Here is an 18021-nt window from a genome sequence, read left to right on the forward strand (position 1 = left end):
TACCCTCTAGTGTTATTCTTGTAATAAAAGTTAATTTGAATAAAAATTATAATAAATGCAAGTGAGTGAGACTCTCCTATAAGTAATGGTAACAGAGAAATACAACTGAAAGTAAGGAATGTATTTTTGTTTGATATGTTCTTGTTTGTCAAGTTAAAAGAGAATAAAGTATTTGTGTCTGCAAGTATCTGGTTGTTCCATTAACATGACATACGATAATGAACTGTGTCTAAAATGACATAAAAAGTTACACAAGATTGCAGAAAGGGATTTTTTATTTGCTTTGAGTCTGAAAGATACATAAAATGTATTAAATTTTTGGCTCATTTTTGATGGACTTACTCATAAGGAGGAAAAAAACTTGTGAAACTTTTACTGCCAAAATATTATGGTATATTTTAACATGAACTTGGCTTTCTCTCTATTGAGGTGATCAATTTATCTTAGAACTCTTAATAGGAGGTAAAAAAAGTTGTTTTTTTACCTTTTCTATAGTTTGCTTAATTGGAGGGATTCCAAATTTCACAGAATAATTTTTGCTTTATTCATGGACATTAACAAATTTTGTGTCTAAACAAGAAATCTTATCCTGCTATAGATGCCTTAGCTTCTAAAATGCGTTTTGAACTGATCATGGCATTTTACTAGTCCCCTCATTAGTTAATGAGTTAAATAAAATCTTTGACATGTACTCATTTCACATTTGCCAGAGAGTCATGATTTTACATTTTTGAACATTATGCTTTAACAGTTTAATACTGATAAGGAATTAACATATTGATAAATAAAGAATGACATTCCTGATTTTCTATATTAGCATAGGTCACAACCGAGCCTGATTTGCAGTGTGCTCGGAGCTAGGCAGAGGTCTGGAGAGCCAGGCTGGTCCAGTAGCTCGAGCTGCAGGCTGACTCAGCCTATAGTTAAATTGTGGAAATGAGAACAAGTCAGGGAGACTTGCGAGTTGGCAGCTTTGGCAGAGGCACCAGTGCCCCATGGACAGCCAGCCATCCCTTCAGTGGATGAAGTCAAGAAGGAAAGTCACTTGTCAAGTGATAGCTAAGAGGAATTATGTGAGAGGACATATGCACTCCTGAGACTCCCAGACCAGGTCATATGAATTTTATGAAGGCTGGAATCTTCCAAGTTGGTGGTAAGGGTGGGCCAGAGAAGTGCTGGTTTATTAGTGTTGTTGTAATCCCCATTTATACTCAGATTACTGTGTCCTGAAAAGGACTAAAGTTATTGACAAGATTTCGTAATCAATTCCTTGACATCAATTAAAATAAAATGTACCATAGGTCCTGTTAAGAGCAATAGTTTAAGAACTGAGACCTAGTTTAGTTCCATTTCTCAGTAGCTATAAGGCTTTAGGCAAGATTACCTGAGACCCAGTTTCTACTCTGTGCAAAATGGAGCTAATTTCCCTAATAGTATCATAGGATTGGTATAAGGATTACACACGTACACATGTTATGTCACCATATGTCACATGTAACATGATGAGAGCCATTATTTGCACCTCACTTACTATGAGCTCAAAACTATTCTAAGAGTTTTGTATACATAACTGATTTAATCCTCCAATAACCCCGAGGATGTGATGTTACTGTCACAATACTATAGGTGAGGATACTTGCCCAAGGTCATGCAGTTTTGTCCTCGTAGAGTCAGAGTTTGAACCCAGTATGGCCAACTATACAGCGGTCCATTTCATTGTGCTGTATTGAACAATGGACCCTCTTAAACACTTTGTAAAGGCTTATGCAAATGTAGAAATTATTTTTTTCTTTGTGGGAATGTTTTTTATTACAAATTTAACTTCTTTGACATACTCGTATACAAGACTATTCAGATTTTAAATTTCATTCTGTGTCAATTTTGGCACAAATGTAGAAAGTATTATTTTTTCATTACCCCTGTCCTCAAGGAACTCATTGTCTAATTGGGGTGGTGGGTTGGGGAGGACTAATAACCAAGCAAATGACATCACAAAGGAAATCAAACTGACTGACCCTACCAAAATATTCTTGTCAAAAAGGTATTGTTGACTTTTATTTTTTTTGCCATTGTTTTTATGACAATGGGCTTTGCAACTTTTCCCCAATATAAAATTGTATAAAACTGCCCATCTTTTTTCAAATGATGCATGCCCCATGGAGATTCTGATGAGTACCTCTACATGAGGAATAACCCACTCTTCCACTCATTCAGAGAAGCAGGCTTCTTCATAAATGCTTATATGTAATTTCTGGGTTGGGCAGAGAAGAATAAGCAACAATGTGAAGTATTTCAGAATAAATAGCCTTGCATTTATAAACACACTTGTCTAGTTTTACCTATGTCTCTATGCACTAAAATTGGACATCTTTTTAGAAAATTTTAAAAAAATGGTATGCATACACTTTTACAAATGGCCCCCAGATGGGAATGTTGGCACTCAAAGACAGGTTCACGCTTTGCTGTAGAACTGCTCCTTTGTGGCTCCAGCACTGATATTTGGCCAGCCTTCCATCCGGCATACATTTCAGCCCAGTGCTGTTGGAAGAAATCCAGAAATGCTGAATGCTTCAGTTAGACTGCCACATGCATGGCCCGTAGCTGGCTGCAAACCTGAAAGAGATGGACCAAAAGGCCTTCAACAGTGTTATTTACTACCAAGGGTTTTCCTCTAAAGACCCTGTTTTATCTGAGGGCTTTTATTTTTTATTTTTATGATTTTAACTTTTTATTAGCCAATTCTCTGCATCCTTACTTTTATTATACATAGACCATAAATAACTTTTTTTTTTCCTGTTAGACAAGTTCAAAAGATGCTCAGATGTCACTTGCTTCCCTCATCTGCAGTCTCAATGCTTCGCCTTTCCTGGCTCCCACAAAATATTCAGGACCAGTCAGGGTCTTCAGTAGGAAGCCCTGAAGTAGCTTGATGAAGAAGTAGGTTACTTGGGATACGAGTTCTTCCACAGTCTTGGGACAGAGTTCTTATAATTAATCTTCCTTTGCAGTGGCTGAACCTGTTTTTTGTTCATCTCTTAGCTCATGTCCTTTAGTGAGGTATGTCTTTGTTAACCAAAAACATGTATGTTTTAAATATTTTCCATCTTTTTTTAAACTTTGTTTGTGGTATATTTTGCCTAAAATTATTTAAAAATATTTATGCAGTCAAATCTACCATTTATAATTTTTCTGGCTCTGACTTTCCTGTCATATAGGAAAAATTCTCTATCCAAAATATTTTGAAAGTATTTATGGAAATTTTTTTCACAGATTTATTGAGATGTAATTCATATAACATACAATTCACCCAATTAAGTGTACAATTCAATATTGTTAGCATTTTAATAGAGTTGTAGAACCATCACAAGCTAATTTTAGATTTTCATCACTTCAAAACAAAACTCCCATTAGTGGTAACTCCCATTCCTCCACCCTCCTAACCCAAAGCAACAATTAATCTACTTTCTTTCTCTGTAGATGTGCTCATTCTGGAATTTTAATATAAACAGAAACATGCATTGTGGCTGGCTTCTTTCACTTAGCATAATGCTGTCGATGTTCATCCATGTTGCAGCATGTACTAGTACTTCATTTTTTTTTTTTTTGCCAGATAATATTGTATCATGTAGATATGCATTCATCAGTTGATGGACATTTGGTTGATTAATTTTTTTTTAGTATTATGAATAATGCTATCATGAACATTTGTGTACAAGTTTTTATGTGAAAGTATGTTTTCATTTCTGTTGGGTGTATACCTAGGAGAGGAACTACTGGATCATATGAAAACTCCATGTTTACTGTTTTGATTAATGGCCAAATTGTTTTCCAAAGAGACTGTACGATTTTACATTCACAACAGCAATGTTAGAATGTTCAAGTTTCTCTTCACCAACATTGTTATTGACTGTCTTTTTTTATTACAAATTATCCTAGTGGGTGTGAAGTGCTACTTCGTGGTTTTGATTTGCTCTCCCTTAATGGCAAATAGCATTGCATATCTTTTCATGTATGTATTGGCCATTTGTGTATCTTCTTTGGAGAAATGTCTCTTTAGAGTCTTCGTTCTTTTTGTTGATTTTGTTTCTTTTTCCAGGATGTCATAAAAATGGCATCAAAAAAGTATATAGCCTTTTTAGATTGGCTTCTTTCACTTTGCAATAGGCATTTCATGTTCCTCCATGTCTTTTTGTGGCTTGATAGTTTTCTGGGTTTTTTTTTTTTTTTGCCATTGTATGGATGTATCAGTTTGTTTATCCATTCACTTATTAAAGGACATCTTGGTTATTTCCAGTTTCAGGAGATTATAAATAAAGCTGCTACTATTACGATGAAGATTTTTTAGCATCTATGTTTAGGAAAGATGTTATTTTCTAGTTTTCCTTTTTTGTAATGTCTTTGTCTGGTTTTAGTATTGGGGTGTTCCTGGCCTACTAGAATGAGTTATGAAGTATTCTTTCTGGTTCTATTTTCTCAAAGAGATTGTAGAGACTTGCTAGCATTTTTTTTTTTTTCTTAAATATTTGGTAAAATTCACCAAACTATGTGAGCTTGGTGTTTTGTTTTGGGAAGGTAATTAACTATTGATTCAATGTCTTTAGTAGATATCAGTCTATTTAGATTATGTATTTCTCTTTGTGTGAGTTTTGGTAGCTTGTATGTCTTAAATAATTGGTCCATTTCATCTAAATTACAAAATTTGTGAGCATAGAGTTATTCATCATATTTTTAAATTATCTTTTTAATGTCCATGGGATCAGTAGTGAGGATCCCTCTTTCATTTATGGTATTGGTAATTTTTATCTTCTCTATTTTTTTCTTGGTTAGCCTAGCTATAGGTTTACCAATTTTATTTTTATTTTTTTATTATTAAATTTATTGGGGTGACATCAGTTAATAAAATTATATAGGTTTTAAGTGTACAATTTTATAATACATCATCTATATATTGCATTGTGTGTTCACCACCCAAGTCAAATCTCCTTCTGTCACCCTATATTTGACTCCCTTTACTCTCTTCTACCCCTGCCCCTCCCCCCTTACCCTCTGGTAACCACTAAACTGGTGTCTGTGTCTATGAGTTTTTGTTTGTCTGTCTTGTTTGTTTATTGCTTTCAGTTTTATATCTTACATGGGAGTAAAATCATATGGCTCTCAACTTTCTGACTTATTTTGCTTAGCATGATAATGTCAAGATCCATCCAATTTTATTGATCATTTCAAAAAACTAACTTGTGGGTTCGTTTGGTTTTCTTTATTATTTTCATGTTTTCAATTTCTTTGTTCTACTTTTTATTATTTTACTTCTAAAGGCTTTAGGCTTAAATTCCTCTTATCTCTCTAGTTTCCTAAGGTAGAAACTTAGATTATTGATTATAGATATTTCTTTGCCAAGATATGTATTTGATACTATAAATTTCTCTCTAAGCATTGCTGTCACTGCATCTCACAAGTTTCTGTGAGTTGTATTTTTATTTTATTTATTCCAATATTTATTTATTTATTTTTAACACTTTTTTTTATTAGTTTCAGGTGCACAAAACAATGTACTAGTTAGACATTTACCATTTATATCCCTCACACAGTGACAACCCCCTTCCCCCTATCTACTACCCCTCTGACATTGCACACAGCCATTACATTTCCACTGTCTCTACTCCTAATGCTGTACTCCACTTCTTGTAACTACACACACACACACACATATATATATATATATATATGTATATATACACATATATATGTGTATATATATGTATATATATACACACACATATATATATATACAAATATATGTAAATAAAATTGTAGTTGACATTCATTGTTGTTCATTTTATTTATATATATATTCATTCATTTTATTTATATATATATATATATATATATATATATAAATAAAATTGTAGTTGACATTCATTGTTGTTCAGCTTCAGCTTCAGGTGTACAGTGCAGTGATCAGGCATCTACATCATCCCTGAGGTGGTCTCCCTAATGAGACAAGTGTCCATCGGATACCCTACAAAATCTTTACAACATTATTGATTACATTCCCCAAATTGACTTTCGTATCCCCATGGCAATCTTGTGGTTACTAACTATGCTTTCTAATCCCCGTACCTTCCCCCTTATTCCTACCCCGCCTCCCATCTAGCAACCCTCAATTTTTCTTCTATGTCTCTGAGACTTTTTCTGATTAGTTCATTCATTTATTCTTTTCTTTAGATTCCATAAAGAAGCATGAAATCTTACCATTTGCAACAATGTGGATGGACCTAGAGAACATTATGTTAAGTGAAATAAGTCAGACAGAGAAAGACAAATAACATATTTATTTGAATATGTAAAAAAATCTCTTTAGACTTCTTTGACCCATGTGCTCTTTGGAAATGTGTTAATTAATTATCAAATCTTTTGGGATTTCCCAGATATCTTTCTGTTCCTAATCGCTAGTTTAATTTCACTGTGGCCTATGAAAATACTTTGCATGATTTTTAATCTTTTATATTTGTTAAAATGTGTTTTATGGCCCAAAATGTGGTCTATCCAGTTGAATGATGGCTGTTCAGTTCAACAATATCCTTACTCATTTTCCACCTGATGAACCTGTCAATTACTGATTGGGAGATATCGAAGCCTGCAACTAGATAGTGAATTTGTCCATTTCTCCTTTCAGTTTTACCAGTTTTTATGCTCTGTTGTTAAGTGCATACATGCATGAGATTGAAGAAATTACTCCCTTATCATTAGATATGCCCTTTGTTATCTCTGATAATTTTCCTTGTTTTGAAGTCTGTTTTATCAGAAATTAATATAGCCACTTCAGATTTTTTTGATTAATGTCAGCATAGTATATTATTCCATTCTTTTATTATAAATATATCTGTATATTTGTAACTAAAGTGGATTTTTTGTAGACAACATACAGTTGAGTCTTGTATTTTATCCACTCTCAGACATGCCATGCTCCCTTTTGCCACAGGACTTCCATGGACTGTTTGCCTGGTAAGCTAACTCTCCTCCTTTTGTTTCCTGAACCCACCAAACCTTCTACCACCATCCCCCCATAGAAGCCTGTCCTCATCCCCAACCATATATAGGTTTATAGCCCTAACTTCCTTTTAGCCCTCTCCACACTTGTAATTTTACATTTGTTTTTGTGGCTAGGTGATTGCATTCTTTCTCTTCTCTAGACTGTAAGTGTCACAAAGGCAGGGACCGTAATTGTTTTTGTCCTTTGAATCCCCTGTACTTGTCACATTATAATTAATGAACAAAAGCTGATAACATAACTCAGTGAACCAATTTTAGGGTTTGAGAGAGGGCTGAGGTATCCTGGTGCCTCTGCTGTTTCATTTTTGGCCTCTATTAATTGGTTCTATGATAGCGCTGTGGCACATCTAGGGATTTTCTACTATCCTGATATTCACAGGCCAATTTTTAAAATGTAAAACTAGTTTAGTTTCCCTTCACTCGTTGTCAGAAGATCATCACCATTGTTATACCTTTGGTCCTTTTATTGAATGCTCACTATGTGCCAGATACTGCGCTAAGTACTTTCTATGTACTATTTACTTAATACCTATACAATTATTATGGATTAGGCTCTATTTTTGTCCTATTAGGAACTGAAATGCAAAAAAAGATTAAATGGTTTTCCCAAGATCACACCATAGCAGAGCTATGATTCAAAGTATGTTTTGAGAGCCTGTACACTATGGTCTATTTTTTCATCAGAAAATGACAGGCAATAAGACGTTTGTGGGGTGAAAAAAAGAGAAAACACAGTGTGAATAGTTGCTTAAATAGCTTTCTTTATAGATGTATATTTGATAATACCAGGGGTTTTATAAAAGGATTTCCTTAACAATAACTAATCTATGTATAAAAACTTAATTTGATTCTGGCAACAACCTATAATTTTTTTCTCTCTCAATGAATAGATGGATAAATAGGGACAATTGCTTTCCAAGATCACTTGGGTAGCAAGGGAACAATGTTTTTGAATTCAGTTGTTGTGTGTGTATGTGTGTGTGTGTGTGTGTGTGTGTGTTCAGCAGAAATGGTAGGCTTTCCATATTCCCCATGTTGCCTCCCTACCTTAACTTATCTTATCTTTTAAAAATGTCCAAGGATGTTCCCGTTTTTTTTTTCATGTAGTGTTTGCATCAACTTTTGTAGGAGATTCTCATAATACATTTTTTAACATGTGATCACTTGTGTTATTAGCCATCATTTTCATGGCTCACTGTATTGCACTGTGTCTTTCAGCCTCTGCCAACGTTGGATTAAGCTGAGAGAAGAGGTCACCCAACTGACCCTCCAGAGACCCAGCCTTTCCAAGATGTCTGTCCTCTGTTCCTTTGAGAGGCTGTAAAATAGCAGTAGGATGCCAAAGGGATTTTAGTATCCTTCTCAGTACTTAAATAACACACATTCTGCCCACTATTCTTTGACTCTTCTTATCACTTCTTCCTGGGAAAAAAACTCTGCTGTTTTGCTCAATGATGTGAAGCTATAATTCAGGAGAGGGTGAGAAATACAGTTGATATGTTCTAAAGAAATGTATAAGAATTTGTATATGTGAACGATTTTGATGGGATTCTCCACCTCCACATATCTTTCTTTGCATAATATTGTGAACATAATGGGTAGTTTGGAAAGTCTTTTGCTTGTTGCATGGATTTAGAAAAAGAATTCTTATTAATCATATGTTAATATGGAATAGATTTCCCTTGGACTGAATGACCCAGTTTAATGATCAGAGGATGAGCTGATCTAAAGGCCAATCATCTGACTGCCAAGATATCTGGGTAAGTGACCCTTGTTCCAGTTCCACCAGAGTGCAGGAATGTATTTGTGTTTGGCTGTGTTCACCAGGCAAGGCTGCATGATGAATGAAAAATTAATTTGTGCTTTCTTATATGCTAACTAGCATACTGTGTGTTGTATAACTCTGGGATTAATGAAGTGGTTGTGGCCCAGGTGAGTTGGTCTGTGGAATGTATCCATGTAGGACTGATCCAGGACAAAAAATCTGAAGGGGATTATGTTAAGTTTATCAATTATAGATGTGAGAAGCAAAAGTGACATGGTGGACCTGACTTCAGAAGATCTCAATTCTAATTTAGATCCTATCAGTTATGAGCTATGAGTATCAGTAAAGTTACATAATTGCCCTGAGCCTCATTCCTTACCCTACTTTACAGATTGGGAGTAATGAATGAAATGATATATTTGAAAGTAACTAATTACTAAAAATGTGTAAGAGGAAAAAAGATACGAAAGGCAGAAGATAGAAGGCCCTACAAAGTATCATTCAACAAGTCAGAATCATTCCAATTTTTCAGTTATCTGCGCATGTCCCAATTTTTGATTTTTAAAATTATTAATGATTTATTTATCAAGTAACATATTAACCTAATTATTTTGATAATAAGATTTTATCATTACAGATCAGATACAAGTTCCTTTTGACTACCACCTTATACGCCAACTCTCTCCCCATATGCCAAAAGTGACCATGGAATCCCGTCAAATATTTTGGATGTTTTAAATTTAAACAGAGACTGCCAAATTCACTCAGAAGATGCCAAATTACATGCCCATGAACAATAGATCAAAAAACACCAATTTCTCCACATCTTTAATGGCATCAAAGTCTTTAGTTTTTCAATATGATAGGTGAAAAAATAGAATCTCCTTGTTGCTTTAGTATTCCTTTCTCTGTTGACTTATAAATTCAACATATTTTATTTTGTTTATTGATTATTTAGTTTTGTTTCTTAAGTAGACTTACTTCTCATATACATAGCCCACATCACTACAAGATTATTTATCTTTATTTTAATATTAAATTGTAGATATCCTTTATGTATTCTGATAGAAATCTTTTGTCTGGTATCCATCTTATTCTAATTATTACTCTTTTTGTGTACTACTTTCTCTCTGTGCTGGGCAGACGTAAGATTAACTCTTCGTAAAATTGTGATGCAGGGATACTCATTAGCACCCGTTTTCTTTTTAAAATCTCTTTTCTGGTTTAATAGAAAGAGTGCATGAAAATGCAGCACGTGGTTACTAGTGTACAAATTACGGAAAACTCCAGAAATGGCACTTTGTGATTCAGACCTCTTCACCTCAGATTTGTGGTGTGCTGGTACCATTTACCAAAGACTGTGTAGAATGTGGGTCATTTCCATTTCTGTTCTTCCCAAAAGTCTATGGCTGGAAATTGTAATCTGTACTCTGTTCAAGCCAATTTAAAAGAATGTAGTTGAGCTCGACTTGTTTATGACAGCATTTACAGCACACAAATAAATCACAATAATGTGGTTTTTAAAAGTGCTGAAGTCTTAGAAAAGTGATAGGACTTTAAATTGTTCTCATATGCTCAATGTATTGAGAAAAAGCATTCAGTGGGATATACTAAATAAACTTTTGACATAATTATATTGAAAAAAATTGTCTAAATATGACTCGTAAGTGGAATTGGTAAGGTGGAAGCTCCCACGCAGAAGCTCTATCAATGAAAACTACATAGCACTTGGTGACTATCAACACTCTGTACTTCAGATTCACCCATGATGCTTTTAAAAACAGATTCTGGGGCCGGCCCAGTGGCTCAGGCGGTTGGAGCTCCGTGCTCCTAACGCCGAAGGCTGCCGGTTCGATTCCCACATGGGCCAGTGGGCTCTCAGCCATAAGGTTGCCGGCTCAACTCCTAGAGTCTTGCAAGGGATGGTGGGCTGCACCTCCTGCAACTAAAAATGGCAATTGGACCTGGAGCTGAGTTGCGCACCCTCTACAACAAAGATTGAAAAGACAACAACTTGAGTTGGAAAAAGTCCTGAAAGTACACACTGTTCCCCAATAAAGTCCTGTTCCCTTCCAAAAAAAAAAAAGTTTAAAAACAGATTCTGTTGTCCACTTTTAAAGATTCTAATTCAGTGGCTCATGTTTGGAACACAGGCACCTACCTATCTCTGTCAAAAGCAAAAAATCTATGACTCGTGAAGGCTTCTCTCCCAACATTTTAACCAGCTATTTTCTGCCTATTACCATATGATTATTCCATTGGTGAATGAAATCAAACTCCTCACTTTCTGGCCCATACCTACCATTTTTCCTATCAAAAGCCTTGTTTTCTTCCAGCCCTCCAGACATGAAATTGGGATCACTCCTAACTCTTATGTGTACCCTGCTCCATCATCTGATCAGTTCCTGGGTCTCACAGATAATCTTTCAATAACATCTATTACATATACTTCTCTCTTTCTACTACTGCTGTCATAATTTACATCCTCAAAATCTTGTCTTTACATTATCTAACAGCAGTCATATTCACTGCAAGCTTACTTCTTAAAAACTCAACTTCAATCATTTAACTTTCCTGCTCAAAATTTCCATGGGTTTCACATTAACCTATATTTGAACAACAAAGTACAAATTCTTTGGTCTGATGCCTGAGGTTTGCCACAGTATTTTTCAGATGACCTTTTTGGCCTAATATTCCACTCTCTTTTATGTATGTACTATAGTTAAGTTTGATTGTGTGCGGTCCTTAAACACAGTCTATTCTTACATAACATCACCACGATTATACACGTGCTGCCTTTTTCTTATGAAATGTCTTAAGTCCCATATTTCATGGAAGGCCCATCTGTCCTACGATCTCCTACACAAATAATTTCACTCCCTGAGTCAGACTGTAAGTTCCATAAGAGCAGGAACTGTGTCTGTTTTCCTCACCACTTACACAAGTAGACTTCCAGAAGGTGGACATAAGAGGTTTTTATGTCTCGATCTTAATCACATGGTTCTTCTTTTCTCTTTACAACAATAATTAAAATAGTTATTGTATTACTTTGTTGCTATCATCCGTAGATTTCTATTGTAGCCCCTTGGAAAAGGAGAAATGGAAAGGCAGGGGTAAGGACTAATTTACAGAATTGCAGTGAGCATTGCAGTTAACGTCCGATATCTATTCCACTCTTCCCCCCATTGAATATTGGTAATGTGGTTTGAAGAAGTCACTTCAGCTCATGAGCTAAGCATGACTGAGAATCCTGTTCTTTTCACTAATTTTTGCTTGGGAATAAGCATATTACCCAATTCTAGTCAATAATTCATGAAGGGTGGTGTGCTAGAGGCTTGTCAGAAAGGTTTTCTAGACACAAGCCAATAAGACCCAACAATTCAAATACATACTTTTATAAACAGTATAATTTGTATATTTGAAGTAATACCATTACCAACAGTTCATGCTTTAAATTGAAATATTGCAAATTCAGCACCAAAAGTTTTTACAATATCTGTTCTATTTCCCCCTAAATTTGTTACTTGAAAATTATACATATTTTATGTGCATATTTCCTGTCAGTTTCAGCCTATCCATAGTGTTGCTATCAGCTAGGAATTCCTGGGGCACTCACCTGGGCCCATCCTACTTGTGGCAGCCCCCACAGACATTTCCCCAACCAGAGCCAATGTTGTGGCTGGATGTTGTGGTTATTATGATTTCAAGACATACCTCAACCCCAACCATCAGGGAACTTTATAAAATCAAGGTTTATTACCCACAAGTCTTGGAGGGTACAGGCATGACTGGAGCCACAAAGCAGAGAGAGAGAGAGAGAGAGAGAGAGAGAGAGAGAGAGAGAGAGAAGAGAGAGAAGAGACCGGTTTTGTGGGTTCATTCTTTACTGGTGAATTTAATACATAAAAGCGGGAATTAGGGAGCCATAAAGGAAAAGCAGAGTCAATTAAGTGGTCAGTTATCAAGGTTACTCAGGGCTTTCTGAAGGAACTCATGAGTTGGGGTGGCCTCGTTCTTATCTAGTTGGTTTCCTAGTAGTTGTCTGTGTCTTACAGTTGGCAATGTGTTTACTTGAGATGGATGTGTTTGAAATGGATGCCTCAGCAATCAATAGCTTAATGTCAGGCACTTACATTACAATCAAAGAAGCTTATTGTCAGACACTTATACTTCACTGCAAACTGTCCCCAAGTCCACATTTCCAATGTTGCTTCTCAACACTAACTGAATCTGCAGTTTTAGCCCCATGTTTTAGAGAAGTTCTTAAAAATATAGATGTCCAAGCATTATCCCAGACCCTTGAATCAACATTTCTGAAGTTTGACCTAGTTATCTATAATTTTCAAAGCTGCATGGGTGATTCTGGAGCATGGATGGGTGAATGGCTGACTATGATTCTCCATGAAATTCATTGAACTACGATTGATTCACGTATATTTCTTAAAGTACTTTATCCCTAGGGCGCCAGTTTTGTTTTTATTGTTGCTATTTTCTTTATTAAATGTTAACTTTCTTGAAGTATTTTGAGATACATTGATGGTGATCTTTGCAACTTTTATAATGCCTTTTACATGGTAGGTGAAAAAAAAGATATGCTCATATACACAAGGATATAACACTTCTGTTTGGTATAATTCCAAAGTTTCTTGTCACCTCAAAGTAACAAGTATAGTGGATGCCCATTGTTCTTACCTACTCATCGATGACTCTTCTGATGATCCTAATGTAACATGTTTTGTCTTCCCTACGTGGACGTGTAACAGAGGCAGGCCAGTGACAATCCTAACATGCTAGCTACTGAATTTTGGTCAAGAGGTGGATGAGATCTAAGCCAGGATAATGGTGAGCTTTCCTGGAATATTTCTAACTGAAGCTGGTGAAGAGGGAGAATAGGATTTCTCTCTTCCTGGGCATGGCTAAGTTAGAAGAATGTTTTCAGAGGTGCTTGTGGTATATTACTTTCTCTGTGTATGTTTATCCTCTGCAGGAAGGAGAGGGAAGCTAACCCAGAAAGAAAGCCAGCAGTGAGAGCAGGAGAGACTCAGATGGTAGTTCCTGGTGAATAGTCCTTAATGCCAGCTCTATGGCTGTTATTCTAGAGTTTTGTTAGATTCCTTTCTTTTTCTTTTATTATTTTTTTAATTAAAGTTTTTTGGGGTGACAATGGTTAGTAAAGTTACATAGGTTTCAGGTGTACACTTCTGTAATATATCATCTATATATCACACTGTGCATTCACCACTCAGAGTCAGTTCTCCTTCCATCACCATATATTTGATCCCCCTTACCCTCATCTCCCACCACCCACCCCCCTTACCACTAAACTATTGTCTGTGTCTATGAGTTTTTGTTTCTTCATTTGTTTGTCTTATTCCTTTGTTGTTTTCAATTTTATATCCCACATATCAGTGAAATCACACGGTTCTGGACTTTTTCTGGCTGACTTATTTCACTTAGCATAATAATCTCAAGATCCATCCATGTTGTCGCAAATGGCATTATTTAATATTTCCTTCCTTTTTCATAAGCTAATTTAAAAAAAAAAAAAAACTTTTATTTATTTACGTGTGTTTTTCCAGAACTCATCATCTCCAAGTCAAGTAGTTGTTTCAATCTAGTTGTGGAGAGTGCAGCTCACAGTGGCCCATGTGGGGATCGATCTGGCAATCTTGTTGTTAAGAGCACCATGCTCTAACCAACTGAGCGAATTTTAATTAGGCTCTGTTACTTATAGACAATGTCTTTTGACTTATACCACATGAAAAGAAAACTGGGGTCAGATGGCCATCTCAGCTGAGATTTTTTTCCCCCAGACAGAACAGTGAGGGCATTCTGATCTTACACTAACATGAAGGAATATGACTAATTTCCAAGCCACACAAGTATGTTTGATGTTTGACTATGAATCCTTTACTGTACTAGTTTTAGTAGGAAATACACATCAGTATTTGTCCTTTTTCCTGTGGTATCTATCTTAATTCAGAGGTGTATTTTCACTACAAAATATATCAGAAATATGTGATAATTTTTAGGAGTTTCTTATAATGGGGTAAACTGTTGTATGACTTTTATTAACAGCATTATTAAATTATGGCCTATAAGATCAGTTAATGTTTCTACCTTGGCATCAAACTGGTGAAATATATATATATATTTCCCACCCCTGCATTCTTTCCTCTTTGAGGGACACAATAATGTATCCCATTTTACATGGGATGTGGTGGTATTGTTGATTCACCATCTTGCTGCAAGTGGAGACTGTTTCAGGAACATCAACTGCAGAAGAGAAAGGAAAAATACTCCATTGTATAAATGTACCACAGTTTCTTTATTCAGTCATCTACTGATGGGCATTTTGGTTGTTTCCATATCTTGGCTATTGTGAATAGCGCTGTAATAAACATAGGGGTGCATGTTTTTTGAATTAGGGTTTGTATTTCTCTGGATAGATACACAAGAGTGGAATTGCTGGGTCATAAGGTAGTTCCATTTTCAATTTTTTGTGAAAACTTCATACCGTTTTCCATAGTGGCTACACCAATCTGCAATCCCACCAACAGTGCACAAGGGTTCCTTTTTCTCCACATCTTTGTCAGCAGTTGTTGTTTGTTGATTTGTTGACAATAGTCATTCTTACCAGAGTGAAATGATACATTTATACAATGGAGTATTACTCAGCCATAAAAAGAATGAAATCTTATCATTTGCAATGACATGGACGGACCTAGAGAATATTATGCTAAGTGGAATAAGTCAGATGGAGAAAGACAAATACCACATAATCTCACTTATATGTGGAATCTAAAGAACAGAATAAATGAGCAAACTAAACAGAAATAGACTCAGAGACATAGAGAAAAAACTGATGGTTGCTAGATGAGTGGGGGGTGGGGATGAGGGAGAAAGTAAAGGGATTCGAAAGTACAAATTAATAGTCACAATATTGCCATGGGGATATGAAATACAGTTTGGGGAACATAATCAATAATATTGTAAAGATTTTATAGGGTGTCCTATGGGCACTTGTCTTAATAGGGAACCTACTTTCTGGACTGTGTAGATGCCTGACCACTGTGCTGTACACTTGAAGCTGAAGCTGAATAATATTGAATGTCAACTATAATCAAATATATATATTCATATTCATATATATTTTCATAGGATGTGGAGTACAGCATAGGGAGTGGAGTCAATGGAATTGTAACAACTATATATGATGTTAGAGGAGTAGTAAATTGGAGGAAGGGTGTTATCACTTTGTGATGGGTATAGATGTCTAACTATTACATTGTTTTGTACACCTGAAACTGATATATATATATATATATATATACACACACACACACACACACACACACACACATATATATATATATACATATATATATATATATATATAGAGAGAGAGAGAGAGAGAGAGAAAGAAAAAAGAAAGAAAGAAAGGAGAAAGAAAAAAGAAAGATGGTAGAAGACAATGGACCACTGTAAACTTAATGAAGTAGTGTTCACTATCTCAATAACCAACTGATCTGATGAATGAGTGCCTTTCAGACCCATCCAGAAAGAGAATCACCAGACAGCTATAGCAATACACATTTCTAGTTTTGCCCCAGGTTTATGTTAGTCTTCCTGCTCTCTATTGCAATGTATCATCTGGATGTTTCGTAGACCATCCCATTGGTTCATTATATTGAAACCATCATGCTTATTGCCATGTGTTAGAATGTACTGGTAAGATAGGTGTGGGTTAGTGAATTGGAAAGATACCCTATAAAGTTTGAGGCAACTATCACATTAGTGAAGCCCAATGATCTGGAAAATGTCTGGACATTCCTCCAAAGGGAAAGATCAAATTATTGCACTTTGCATCTTCTCCCACTAAGAGAAAAGTATAGTATTTGGAATGCCTCTTTAAGTTTTGGCGCGAGCATATAACATACTTTGGAATTTTGCTCCAGTTCATGCACCAAGTGACATGAAAAGCTGCCAGTTTTAAGGGAAATCTGTAAGAAAGAAGGGTCTGCAGCAGGTCTATGCTAGGATACAAATAGCTCTGTCCTTTGGGCCGTGTAACTTGGCAGCTCCCACAGAGATATCTGTAGTACACAAAGATGAGAAGTCCCACTAGGAGAGTGATAGTGCAGTCTCCTAGAATTCTGCAGCAAGATCATGCCTCTGCTGAAGAGGATTAGACATGGATGGGAAAGGAATTTTTGACATGCTATTGGCTGTATTAGAAATGGAGTAGGTGAATATGTGTCATCACCAAGAGATTCTGTGGGCAAAACCACCTATCGTGAGCTGGGTAAACATATCCATAACCTCAAAATCTTTTCTCATGCTCCTTTGAACTTTCTCTTCCTGTCCCTTCTTCTTCAAAGGGTACATACACACTGATGTGCTTTCTGTCACTCTAGGTTAATTAGCATTTCCTAGAATGTTACATAGAACCATAGACTAGGACTGTTTTGTCTGGCTTTATTAACTCAGCATAATTTTTTGAGATTTACCCATGTTGTTATATGTATCAATGGTTGTTGTTTTTGGCTGGAGTGGGGCGTGGACTGGTGGCTTAAAAAACAGAAACGTATTATCTCATAGGTGTGAAGGCCAGAAGTCCAAGATCAAGGTATGGACAGGTTTGGTACCTTCTGAGACTCTCTGTTTAGCTTGTAGATGGCGGGCTTCTCCTGGTGTCCTCTCGTGGTCATCCCTCTGTGTCAGTTGTTCTTTTATTCATTTATCTTGTAATTGCTGAGTTTTCCATTGTATGGAGATACCAGAATGTTTATCTATTCATCTGTTAATGGACATTCAGGATGGTTCCAGTTTTTGATTATTGCAAATAAAACAACTATAGACATTCTTGTACAAGTCTTTATATGGGCTATGTTCTTATTTCTACTGAGTAAATATCTGGAATTTAAATGACTGGATCATATGGAAGATATAGGCTTAACTATTTAAGAAACTATCAGGGTTTTGTTTTGTTTTTTCAAAAGTGTTTATACAACTTTAAACCTACCAGCAGTGTATGAGAATTCCAATTTTCCACATCCCATCAGCACTTGGTATGGTCAGTATTCATAAGCAGAGGCATTCTAATAGATGTGAGGTGCAATCTTATTATAGTTTTAATTTGAATTTCCATAACAACTAATAATGTGGAGCATTTTTACAAGATTATTTGCCAACTTCTTTGGTGA

Source organism: Rhinolophus ferrumequinum, chromosome 19 (assembly GCF_004115265.2).
Source record: "Rhinolophus ferrumequinum isolate MPI-CBG mRhiFer1 chromosome 19, mRhiFer1_v1.p, whole genome shotgun sequence".
Lineage (NCBI taxonomy): Eukaryota > Metazoa > Chordata > Mammalia > Chiroptera > Rhinolophidae > Rhinolophus > Rhinolophus ferrumequinum.